This window comes from Terrapene carolina, unplaced genomic scaffold (assembly GCF_002925995.2).
Source record: "Terrapene carolina triunguis isolate 2854851 unplaced genomic scaffold, T_m_triunguis-2.0 Scaffold629, whole genome shotgun sequence".
In the NCBI taxonomy this organism is placed as follows: domain Eukaryota; kingdom Metazoa; phylum Chordata; order Testudines; family Emydidae; genus Terrapene; species Terrapene triunguis.
In genome coordinates, this window is record NW_020664980.1 from 11,089,196 (window position 1) to 11,102,272 (window position 13,077).

The 13,077-nt window shown below is 42.1% G+C and overlaps 1 long non-coding RNA gene across 2 annotated transcripts in view; it reads right to left on the bottom strand.

Annotated features, from left to right (window-relative positions):
- LOC112108115 overlaps positions 1 to 10,966 on the bottom strand; it is a 56,183-nt gene extending 45,217 nt beyond the window's left edge. For both annotated transcript variants that reach the window (XR_002908226.1, XR_002908225.1), the window contains exon 1: positions 10,851 to 10,966. This is a non-coding gene — a long non-coding RNA (uncharacterized LOC112108115). The remainder of the gene's footprint in view (positions 1 to 10,850) is intronic.
- Between the last annotated feature and the right edge of the window lie 2,111 nt (positions 10,967 to 13,077).

The window sequence follows — 13,077 nt, forward strand, 5'->3', positions numbered from 1 at the left end:
TGTGTGTGTGTGTGTGTGTGTGTGTGTGTGTGTGTGTGTGTGTGTGTGTGTGTGTGTGTGTGTGTGTGTGTACACAGTCTAACACACTCAGAATTTGCCCCAAATGAGAATTTAAGAGTTTAATTATAATCTATTAATTATTAACTATACTTATTCTATTACATGGCTTCTATTGGAGCACTGCTCAATCCAAGCCACTGATCTTCTCTTTCTTGGCTTTTAAATGCTCCACTCCCAATGATGGCATTGCATGTATTTGAGAGATGTTGCAACTCTACATAGCGAAGACAATCAAGCAGACTCAATATAGGTCTCTACTTGAGGGTTAGGGGAGTTTTATTCTTCCCTTGATACTGCGGACATTAGCTCCCATGCACACAAGGAGTAGAGAATGGATCCCTAAGTAAATATGTGATGGCTGAACATAGGACTAAAATTCTGCTGGCTTAACAGTCATCAGTACTACAGTAAACGGCCCCTTGAAATACCAATCTAAGTATTTCAGGCTCTGAAGTATAGTTTAAAAAAAAAAATCAGCCTTTGTAACAGAGTCTTTGAATATTAGATCAGTTTCAGGTTAGAAAAGCTCTTAACTAGACTCAGTATGTTTTTCTAGGCAAGATTTTTCAGCTACTATAAGAGCTACAGTAAAGAACTGCAATAATCACTCACTGCTGGTGTTACTGCTAAAAAATACTCTCTCTTGCTATTTTTTCTTCTTCATGCGTCCCCTCCTTCTTGCAACACACCCTCAGGATAATGTAGCCAGTTAATATGCCAAAAATTTGTTCTAACTGAATGAAAAAAATTAAAGGCTGGAGCCAAATTTAGACAAGTGGCTGTAATAAATAAATACATAGATATACTTAGCTGTTATGTAAATACTTTACATCTTCAAAGTCTCATGCAAACATTCACTAATCTTCATGAAATCCCTGAGTGGGCGGGTATGGCACTAAAAGTGAGCAATACACGTTTAAATAATTCTATGAAAGAGAAATTATTTGAGTCAATATGTTAACTCTTTTTAGGGTTTAGAGTCACCCTCATCCTTCCCCCTAATCAAAGTAATTAATTCATTCTATAACCTGCAGGAAAATGCCTGGTCTAACCCAATCACTTCAGGTTTCTGAGGAGGACCAATAAATAAATAAATAAATAAATAAATAGAATTTCCAGATTCCTTGGAAACTCTCCACGAGCAACCAACAAACCACCTCCAACAGAAAAATTAAGACTAGAGAGCTCACACCTGAATTTGCCACAGTTCACCAATCTAACCTCGAGACACCGAAAATTGGACCCAAGACAGAATTTTCTGTACGAGGCTCTTTGCTAAATCATCATCCTTTATACTAGTTCAATTTCTAGTCATTATAGTCATCATAATATTACATAAAGCAAAATTATTATATTTAGATTTTAAAAAATAAATAAATCCTCAAAATAAATAATATAAATTCCAATAATTCAGACAGCTTCTAGCTCTGGTTTGCAAAAGTTAAGTTAATTGAAGATTATGCAATAGATCAACTCTGAGTTTATTTTAAAACCACAAGACATATCAATACAATAAAATTACCATGCACCTCTAAGCCCGCCTTACCTCTAAACTGTAGGGTTAAAAGGTACTTCCTCCCCCCACCCATTTTTATAATGAGGTTTATTTCAGATCTGTCAGATGCTCACTTTGTTCCTAAAACAGATTCAATGTGCTTACCACTTTTCAACGTCTGGCAAAGCGTTCCATGCCGCTTTAATATTTTCCTAACCCCCTGTATTATATTTGCGCCAGTACTGGACATAGCATAATTCTGCAGACATGTCAACTATTCGGGCAATGCTAGAATGTCGTCATTATTGTTTGTGTCAACAGCATGATTGGTATGTACCTTGTAATCATTCTGGTGTTGGGTTGCAAAGGTCCCCAACTCTTCATTTGGCCGAGTCTAATTCTGTCCTCTTCACAAAGATCTAGAGTTACACTAAGTAAAGGTTGCCACTTACGTGGAACATTGAGGTTGCTAACATGACTCACGAAGGTAAAACGCACGCTATTCAGTCTCTCAAGGACGTAAGCCGTACAATTCTGACGTTTCTGCTAACTCTAGAAAGAAACTCTTGATGTCCAATAATGCAAAAGAGACAAGAAAGCAGCACCCATTTGATTCCTCAACATCATGCTTGGAGCTCGCACAGAGCTCTTGTAGCCCTGTGGAGCAGCTATGCTGCCCTGTGCCCCAGGGCAGGAAGAGGTGCCCAGGTGTTTTGGTTTGTTTTTTAAATCTGGTTTTAAGTTGTAACTTTTTTTGTGGGGTTGGGGTGGCAAGTAAATGGTCCCATCAAACTGCAACTATCCAGGTGGGTATTAGGATCTGATTGATTCCCTCCATATCCTTTTGTTGCCATTTTTGACAGACTTTGGGTCAGCCAGTTTTGAGTAACAAATATAGAAACGGATGAGTTTTTGGGTACTCAGCTAATAATGGCTTTGATTGAAAAACCCTCACAGTGGGGTTCATCATGTGACATCACTGCTTCATCAAACTGGTCAGAACAACTAAATTTAGCATTCTAAATTGGCAAAGGTGACATTAAAACCAGAGTCGGGACATGCACAGTCCAGCACTCTTGCCAACTCTCATGATTTTGTCGTGAGTCTCATGATAACTATTGTTTTCCTTAAAGCTCCAGCTCCTGGAGTCAAGTGGATATGTGATGATTTCAGCTTTCATTCTTAAGAAAAAAAAATAAGTTTCTAGCCCTCATGGCTGTGGAGAAAGCTTCAAAATGTGACTCTGGTGCACCCTAAAGGCTCAAAAAGCAGAAGGTTAATAAAAAGAACACCAAATCTATTATTTTACACAATCTCATGATTTTAAAACCAATCTCGTGATTTTTGGTGAGCCGGACTCCTGATTTTTGAACATTTGGGGTTGGCAGTACTGACACATTACACTCTAAATCAAAATCTGCCATCACATTCAGCAGACAAGATGTATTTCTGCCTTGGGGGCTGTCTTTTCCCCCAGGTAGGCTGTTAGCCATATTCAAAATCACCCACAGCCCCAGGTTGCCATTTCACATTGCTGAGAATCCCACAGAGCATCAGTCAGATTGCATACACCATCGAACCTGGGGAATCACATTTCCTAGGAATTCCACAAGGAGGGCAAGATCTTTCTGCTGTGTAGTAAAAGCCCAGAGCTCCCCTTCACTTCATCTGCTAAAATCAATTTGTGCTTTAAAATCAGAAAGCCTTATTTAAGTTTTGGCCAAATTTGAGGCACCAAAATCCATATTAAGGCCCTGAATCAGGAAAGCACTTAAGCATGTGCCTAGAGGGGGGCTTTCCTGAGTTGGGGTGGTAGGTTTCTAATTAAGTGGCCTGATTTTCAGAGTGAAAAGCCAAGTGTTCTTCGCTTAACTCCAGTGGAAGCTGCAGGTGCTCAGCCCCTCTGATAAGGCCATGTCTATACGTACAGTGCTGCATTGGCACAGCTGTACCAATACAGCTGCGCCACCACAGTGCGTCTGATGAAGACGCTCTATGTGGCCAGGAGAGAGAACTCCCATCGGCATAAAAAAAAACCCACCTCTGCGAGCGGCATAAGCTACGCCGGTGGGAGAAACTCTTCCACCGACACAGCGCTGTGCACATGAATGCTTATGTTGGTGTAACTTATGTTGCTCAGGGGGTGGAATATTCACACCCTGGAGCGACATAAGTTTTGCCGACAAAGGCTATGTCTACACTACAGCCTAAATATAAACACCTCGCTCTTCAATAGCACTTTTCATCAGTAGATCTCAGAGCACTACACAAAGGAGGTAAGTATCAATATCCCCATTTTACAGAGGGGGAAAACCAAGGCACGGGGAGGTGAAGTGACTTGCCTAAGGTCAGCCAGCAGGCCAGTGGCAGAGCTGGACTAGAACCCAGGTCTCCCCAAGTCCCAGTCCATTTCTCTACCCACTGAAAACCAGGCGTCTAACGTTAAGCACCCAAGTTTGAGCATGTTGATCTTTATCTTGTCCCATGATCGTTTCTGTAGACAAGACTAACAGCAAACCCTGCAAAGGAGGTACAGTGGAGATGAACTCTGCTTAAAAGAACAGGGAATGGAATTTGGGGCAACAGGAGAGTTTGCAATTCAGGTGATGCATGTCAGCAGACAAACTGATTAAGAAATCAGGATGCTGTGAATCAGGAGGATTTGGATAGGATGGGTTCCAATGTCAGCAGGAGAGGTTTACATTCATTTGTGGGTACGTGTACGTTGCAGAAGCAGGGGCCACTGCTGTTCAAAAAGGTACAGTGTGTATTTTATCATGGCTGAGAGCTTGACTGAAGTTGTTAGGGAAACTGTATTAACTGCAATTCTCCTGTAGCCCAATAGAGCGAGCTATCACTTATCTTCCCAATGCCTGATCTGCAACAGTCTGGCTCTTCTATCACCCCATTTATTCTTGCTAGGATGCACCAGCATGCTCTCTGTTGTTTTTATGCATCTTATTCCATATTTGCAGAGGTTGGCCCAATAGGCATGGAGGTGAAGAGATGTAAAACTAGAATGACTGTACGACCGCATTATTCTTGTGTCTTTCACTACATGAGCAATGGGGTACAGTCAGAGGCAAGCAATTTTTTTGTGACTAGCAGTTCACGAATATACATGGAGCTATACCAGAAAGAGGACATGCTGAAACTGTGGTGGCTTTAACTGCCAGATTCAGTCTAAATTATAATGAAGGACAGAGATTGACAGAATATTTTTAAAAATGGGAGCCCATTCTGCTGTACAGGGGAACCTCAACTATGGAGACGATCATGCAATTAGCATGTCACGATGTTATTTAAACCATACACCAAGCTGTCTGTGCAGTGCCTAGCACACGCCAAAGCAGGAGCTCTGCTGGATCTGCACCAGAGCACTCAGCACCTTGCAGGATCGCGCCCTTATATTGCCAACATCTGGGTAACCAGTTGCTCAAACGGAGCACAGTACTGCAGGTGCAGTTGTACCAGAGTATGAGCCTAATCATTTCACTCAGCCATCTCGCGTTGGATGACTTACTCTTGCCAGAGTGGGCTGGTTGCCTCCAAGTAGCCTGTGCTCTCTTCATGTGGCTGTCTGCAGTTGTCTTAGGGCTATTACAACTGGATCCATTTAGAATGCAAAAATATTCCTCTGCTAAAATCCCGTTCCAATCCTATTTTATATACAGAAGGAGAGAGACACACATCTGAACCAGGCCAGAGAGATCAGAGATCTCTGGATGGACTCTTACAATTAAACAATTAGGGTTGTATCTTTCAACATCTCAGGCCTCCCTGAAAAGCTTCTTTGTGGATACTGGTACCTAAGTCCCATTGACTTGTCATAGGAGGTAGGCTCCTAACTTGCTTGGGAATCCCACTAGGCACCTATCTGCATCTTCAGGCACCTAAATACCTTTACAAACCTGGCCCTTAGGCCATAGAGACTCTCAACCTGCACGACAACACAATTTCTCTGTAAAGGCAAGTGTTTAATCATTTACACCTGTGCAAAGGGAGAGCAAAACACTATCAAATGATATTGGCAGTGCAAGGCCCTGATCCTGAACACACTTACACACTAACTTAACCTCAACACCCTCAGAGTCTATGGCGCTATGCATGCAATTAAAGTACATCATAAGCGTTTGTAGTACCAAGGACTACTCAAGGTGCAGGGCAGCATGGAATTAGGTTCAAAATACCCATGAATCCACACAACAGATGCTACTGGGCCTTAGGGTACGTCTATACTTACTTCCTGGTCCGGATGTAAGCGATCGATCTTCTAGGATCGATTTATCACATCTTGTCTAGACGCGATAAATCGATCCCGGAAGTGCTTGCCGTCGACGCCGGTACTCCAGCTCAGCGAGAGGAGTACGCGGCATCGACGGGGGAGCCTGCCTGCAGCGTCTGGACCCGCGGTAAGTTCGAACTAAGGTACTTCGAATTCAGCTACGTTATTAATGAAGCTGAATTTGCGTACCTTAGTTCGAAGTGGGGGGTTAGTGTGGACCAGGCCTAAGTCCCAGGCAGACCCCCCTGGGTCCTAAAAGGTATTTTCAAAGCACTAAGTAAACACTGTAAGTGGAAATCATGTTATTACATGTATGCCTTTTACTCAGTGATTTGAAAATGTCCCCATGGTGTAAATCCTATTGAGTTAAGAGAGAAGGATTTTAATTATAGTGGTGGCCTGGTGAGTTGTAGACACCTAAATTCTGGCTCTCACTCATTGGCCAGCAGACATACTCCAAGGGCATTGTCAACTTCTCCATTCAATGGTTCAGGAATGTTACAACATTCCAGGCAGAGCAGTGGGGTGTTCACCCAGCTGAATTGGCCAAACTCATTTCCTCCTCTTAAACTAGGTTCCCCCATGGAGATCCAGATCTGTTGTCTCCATGTAGTGTAGAATTGTCAAAAATGGCTCCAAAGTATAAGATATCAGATTAGTACATGTTCATCCATGTGTCTGAATCCGTAAAGATTATTCATTTGGTCACAAGAACATACGAATGGCCGTACTGGAGTCAGACCTATGGTCCATCTAGCCCTGTATCCTGTCTTTTGACTGTGGCTGCCGGTGCCAGATGCTTCAGAGGGAATGAACAGAACAGGGCACTTTATCAAGTGATCTATCCCATTATCCAGTCCAGCTTCTGGCAGTCAGAGGTTTAGGGACACCCAGAGCATGGGGTTGCATCCCTGACTATCTTGACTAATAGCCACTGATTGACCTATCCTCCATGAACTTATCTAAGTCCTTTTTGAACCCAGTTATACTTTTGGCCTTCACAACATCCCCTGGCAAGGAGTTCCACAGGTTGACTATGTGTTGTGTGAAGTACTTCCTTACGTTTGTTTTAAACCTGCTGCCTAATAATTGAATTGGGTGACCCCTAGTTCTTGTGTTATGTGAAGGTACAAATAATACTTCCCTATTCTCCTTCTCCACACCAGTCGTGATTCTATACACCTCTATCATATTCCCCCCTTAGTCATCTCTTTTCCAAGATGAACAATCCCAGTCTTTTTAATCTCTCCTCAAATGGAAGCTGTTCCATACCCTTAAATCATTTTTGCTGCTCTTGTCTATACTTTTTCCAATTCTAATATATCTTTTATGAGATATGGGGGGGTGGGGTGGGGAGAGAGAACAGAACTGCATGCAGCATTCAAGATGTGGGCATAACCGTAAATTTATATAGTGGCATTATGATATTTTCTGTCTTATCTATCCCTTTCCTAATGGATCCTAACATGGTTTTGACTGCCGCTGAACATTGAACAGATGTTTTCAGAGAACTATCCACACCACAATGACTCCAAGATCTTTCTTGAGTAGGAGCAGCTAATTTATATGTATTATTTTGTGTTTATAATTTTCCAATGTGCATTACTTTGCATTTATCAACATTGAATTTCATCGGACCTTTTGTTGCCCACTCACCCAAGTTTTGTGAGATCCCTTCGTAACTCTTCATAGTCAGCTTTGGACTAAACTATCTTGTAATTTTGTATTGTCTGCAAACTTTGCCACCTCACCGTTTACCCCGTTGTCCAGATCATTTATGAATACATTGAACAGCACTGGTCCCAGTACAGATCCTTGGGGGACCCCTCTAAATACCCTTCTCCACTGTGAAAACTGATAATTTATTCCTACCCTCTGTTTTTTATCTTTTAATCAGTTACTGATCCACGTGAGGACCTTCCCTCTTATCCCATGACTGCCTACTTTGCTTAAGAGAGTCTTTGGTGAGGGACCTTGTCAAAGGCTTTCTGAAAGACCAAGTACACTATATCCCCTGGATCACCCTTGCCCGCATGGTTGTTGACCCCCTCAAAGAATTCTAATAGATTGGTGAGGCATGATTTCCTTTTACGAAAGCCAAGTTGACTCTTCCCCAACATATCATGTTCATCGATGTGTCTGATAAATCCATTCTTTACTATACTTTCAATCAAATTTACCTGGTGCTGAAGTTAGGCTTATCAGCATGTAATTGCCAGGAATGCCTCTGGAGAGGCTTTAAAAAAATCTGCATCACATTGGCTATTGGCCAGTCATCTTGTACAGAGGCTGATTTAAGCGATAGGTTACATACCATAGTTAGTAGTAATGCAATTTCATATTTGAGTTCCTTTAGAACTCTTGGGTGAATACCCTCTGGCCCTGGTGACATCTTAGTGTTCCACACACAGTGTTTGTGGTACAACTATTTTGTTTAGGTGTGTGATTTTTTTTTAAAATGGATACAACCCCTGAAGTGGATGCAGTTGTACTGAAATAAGGTGCTTTGTGCCAATATATCTTATTCCCCTTCTGATATGGGAACCAGAACCTTCATATTGGTATAATTCCATTCACAATGGAGGTGTGGGGAGGTCATACCACTTTAATGACACCAGTATAGTTAAAACAGCATAACGTGTGTACTATTCAATGTAAGGGCTCATCTACATGCACAATATTTCGGCCCATTAAAGGTATCTTAACAAGTCAGAACAATACATTTCTTTCATAAGAAGTAGTCTTCTCTCTAATCTTAGAGAGATTTGAGGAGGTTGGTCTAGTGGTTAGAGCAGAGGACGGGGAGTCAGCACTCCTGGATTCATTCTAAAATATTTTTTCTGATTGTGGCTCACAACCAGGTAGCATGATCTAGTGGACTGATCACAGAAGTGGGGAAATGGGAGCTGCCAGTGTTCTAGTCTGGCTCCGACACTGAACTGCTGTATGACCTTGGACAAGCATCTTAACCTTGCCTCAGTTAACATGATTATTTAAAAAAAAAGGAGGTCTGATCATGTTTACCTGACAATGTTGTTATGAGGCATCATTAGCTAGCATTTGTTATGTTAATTTGATATGTTCAGGGGCAGTACAAGTGAAGAATTTGGCTGCAGGTGGGGTTGTTTTTTTTAAGTACCATTTTTGTTTCACAGAACATGGACCCAGGCTGAGGTTACCACTAGGAACCTATTTATTATTTAAATTCTTGTAGCACCTAGGAGCCGCAGTCATGGACCAGAAGCCCATTGCACTAGGCACTGTACAGACACAGAACAAAAAGACAGTCTCTGCTCCAAAGAGCTTACAATGTAGTTGCAAGACAAGAGATATCAGATGGATACACACAGACCAATGGGGAGTACAAGGAAACAATGAGACAATATTGGTCAACACAATAGGCAGTGGTATCAGCACAGCACTTAAAGGAGCTAGGCACCTAACCCCATTGAAAGCCAAGTCTGCCCCCACCCTCACCCTATTTCCCAGTCCATCCCTCCGATTCCAGCTCTGTATACTATGGACTCCAATGGAGTTAAAAAGAAGGTCCCATTTTTCTCCCCAGATGTCTCGGTTTATAGTTTGCCACTAATGACAGGTATGATGACCTAGCAAAAACAAACCCCCTTTTTATTCTAATAACTAATTTTGTTTAAGGAACCTGCCGTTTGCCAATTGCTTAATAAAACGTCACTAGAACAGCAGCTCTTATCATACTCAGATTAAAAAAAAAAAAAAAAGTCTCAAGTATAATTTACAGCATTCCATGCAGTTATTATAACCATCAGTGTGCTGCTCAGATTAGTCTCCAAGTTAAAGATTTGTAAGACGAGGAAAACCAGAGAAACTATGGAGATCAGCCAACTATTTATTTTATTGTTACTAGCTCCAATAGTAAAGATGAGTCCCACCCCTTGATTCGAACACTCCTGCACTGTGTGGGTGTTTGGAATGCAAACCTAGGTCCAGATCCAAGTTTCACACATCTCCTGTCTTTATAAACAGACCACAAAAAAATAAACCCAAGCCGTCCGGAGCCTGGAAACAGATCGGAGTTTTGTGACTTGTGCCCATTTCTGTACAAACACCAATGCTTATTATATTATATTAATACACACACACACAGAGGCACAGCACTTAATTACGTACTGTTTGCTTAGCCATCATTTTGCCATAGGCAAGAGGAGGCAGCTCTAAATACAGTTGATTTACATTTGTTTCCTGTAGGTTTATAGAAAAATCTGAAGGTGGTTCCTCCCTGCGAGTCTCTGTAGTCTGGTGGGTGCCAGAGAAATGTCACTGTAAGTACAGACTCAGAGGTTGATGAGTCAAGTACATTCAGCCTTTAAAAGTCTGTGTCTCCTCTTAGCCCTGTTTATTTTTTCCCCACTAGGACAAAGCAGAAAGCAACCAATATCTCACTGACCATTGGTTCCTCAGCCAGTGAAGTCTCTAGCAGCAATACAGCTCTCAGAGTTACTCCACTTTAGTTCAGCCAGCATCTGTTGACCCTCAAAGAGTAGGTTATACATTTATTAATTTTATTTACAGTATTTTAAAGCAATTTAATGGTCAGCTCTTGAGTCCATTGAAGCCAATGGCCAAATGGCAAATCATCTTCATCAGGACCCCCTGAAAGGAGGGGTTTCTTTATTTGTTCTGCTGCCTTAGAACTGTCTTTTCTGAAGGGAACCTAAATAAGTTGATGGGGGGGGTTAGAAATAGAGTGGCTGCCACATAGCTTAACCATGTGTCATACTCCTTCAAAGGCGCATTTCAGAAAGGACAGTTGGTTTAGAGTGGCTACTAGCTGTAGAGCTGGGGAATTCCAAACATCCAGGGACTGGATTCACATTAAACTGGGGTGAGGGTAATGACAAAGAACGGGACCACAGCAAAAAACACACACATTTCAACTATACATTAACAATCCCAAGCAACACAATCCCAAAACTAATTTCCCTGAGCGTGGATGTCAGTGGGTAGCAGTCAGCATTCCGTGTAACTCACCCCAATGCTTCTTTCACGTTCAGTCTTCTTTCACACAGAAAGTGTGGTTTAGAAACCCAATACGTCCCAGTCCTGCCATCTTTGCTCGATCTAAACACAGTGAGTCACAGTCCTGCAGCCCTTCCTCGCTCTTTACTTCTGCTGAATTTCAAGAATGGGGTAAGGACTGGACACCAGATTCCATGCTGTGTCACACATGTGCAGCCACACTCACTGAAGTCAATTGGGTTGCCTGGATGTAACTGAGGGCAGAACTGATCTCTGCATAAGGACTGCAAGATTTGGCCCATAAATTGGCTTAACAGCTCTCTGACCACCACTTATTCCTGCATGGCTATAGGCCTTCCTTCCAATAACTTGCTGATCGCAATCCAAGGAGGCATTTTCTTCTGGAGCACTTGAGCAGAGACTATCCACAGAATAGTCGGTAAGCTGATGCATGAGTAGCAGATAAACTCAGGAATCTCCTCTCATTTTAATTCAGGACCTGACCTACTGGGTTTCTGCACATGAGAAATGCTAGCCATGATTAGAGCTAGTCGGGAATTTTTTGGTAGAAAATATCAGTTTATCAAAACTGAAATTTTTCATGTGAACATGGTAGTTTCAACTAAACTTTTCTCAGGAAAAGTTTCTCAGGTCCATCTTGGAATTTTCGCTCCAAGCCAGAGAGACTTTGACCCATCACAGAATAGTCAAAAAAGCCTGGAGATTAAAGGCATTCATGTAGGACACAGGAGGACACAGGTTCAAAGTCCCTTCTGAACTAAGCAATGCTAGGTCTTGAATCTGGAGCTCTCACATTCTGGGAGAGTTTCCTAACCACTATGCTATAGCCTGCTGTGAGAAGCACATTTGTAATTTTTTCACAAAAAATGACACAAGTTATCACTTTCATCCCAATTAAAGAAAGATTCTCGTTTTTGCACTCGAGGAGTGTTGCAAGACAGGAAAACCATTTCCCATCCAGCTCTACCCTTCTTTCCTATGCAGCTACAGAGCCCATCTACAAGCCAGCCTGGGTCTACTTATGGAATCGCCTGCGTGTTTACAAAGGGAACAGCACAAACCTCAACAATATATTCTCTCCACACCATCTGGGCATGAACTACTGATGTTGGGCCTTTGATTCTCCTCTTACTTCTGGACTGCAAGATATTTGGGGATGGAATATCGCTTATCTTAAATGTCATAAATGTCATGTCCGTTTGGTAGTGCTATATGATCAACTACATCATAAGGTGTAAAGGGTCCTAGTTTAAATGGAACCGTTTACATAAATCAGTTCCATTGATTCTCTACAAAGGAGGCTTAAGGGTGCATGTGTATCAGGGTATCTACAGATGTGCCTCAGTTAAATTACTCTGTTTGCCTAGATGATTTTTCTCCACATTTTTAAAGATGTAGGGAAAAGTCTATCACGTATTCATGTAAGATATTGCTCTTTACAAAACAAACTCCAACAGCCAGAGACAATGCGTGTGTGTGTGTGGGGGGGGGCACACACAGTCATGTCGTCCCTCCCCAGCCCCCCCGATTTCTGCCAGGGTTTATATGCCCTGCGCTGAACCCCACTGAACACCAGAATCTTTAAATCGTCGTCCCTTCCCGTCCTGCCCCCTCCGCCAAGTGTCAACAGTTATGCATCATCTCTGCCAGCACCCACAATCCACCAAGAATTACATGGAATCTAATCAATTACACCCCTACCCCAATATAATGCGACCCGATATATCACAAATTTGGATAGAACAGCATTCGGGGGGGGGGGGGCCGCTGCGCACTCCGGCGGATCAAAGCAAGTTCGATATAACACGGTTTCACCTATAATGCAGAAAGATTTTTTGGCTCCCAAGGACAGCGTTATATAGAGGTAGAGGTGTACTTTAAAAAAAAAAAACCCCAACATTTCATTTAGCTACATTGTATGTTCATAAATGTGTGTGTAAAAAACACTAAGCATTTGCCATTTAACTGTGTACATAACAAAAACCTCAGCCATTTCACACAGTTTTTCTTCCTCCAGAGTGTACAAAACATCTGGGCCACAAAGGGTCAATTAGTGGTGTTTGAATGTCAAATACAGACCAGGCTGACTCTGCAAGTTCGCTGGTACAGAGAATATAATCAGATCATTGATTCTGCAGACTTCCGAATACTAAGAAAAAGTAGGTATTTATTATGCTCACCAGATGTACAGCAATTTCATTCATGTCACAGACACATT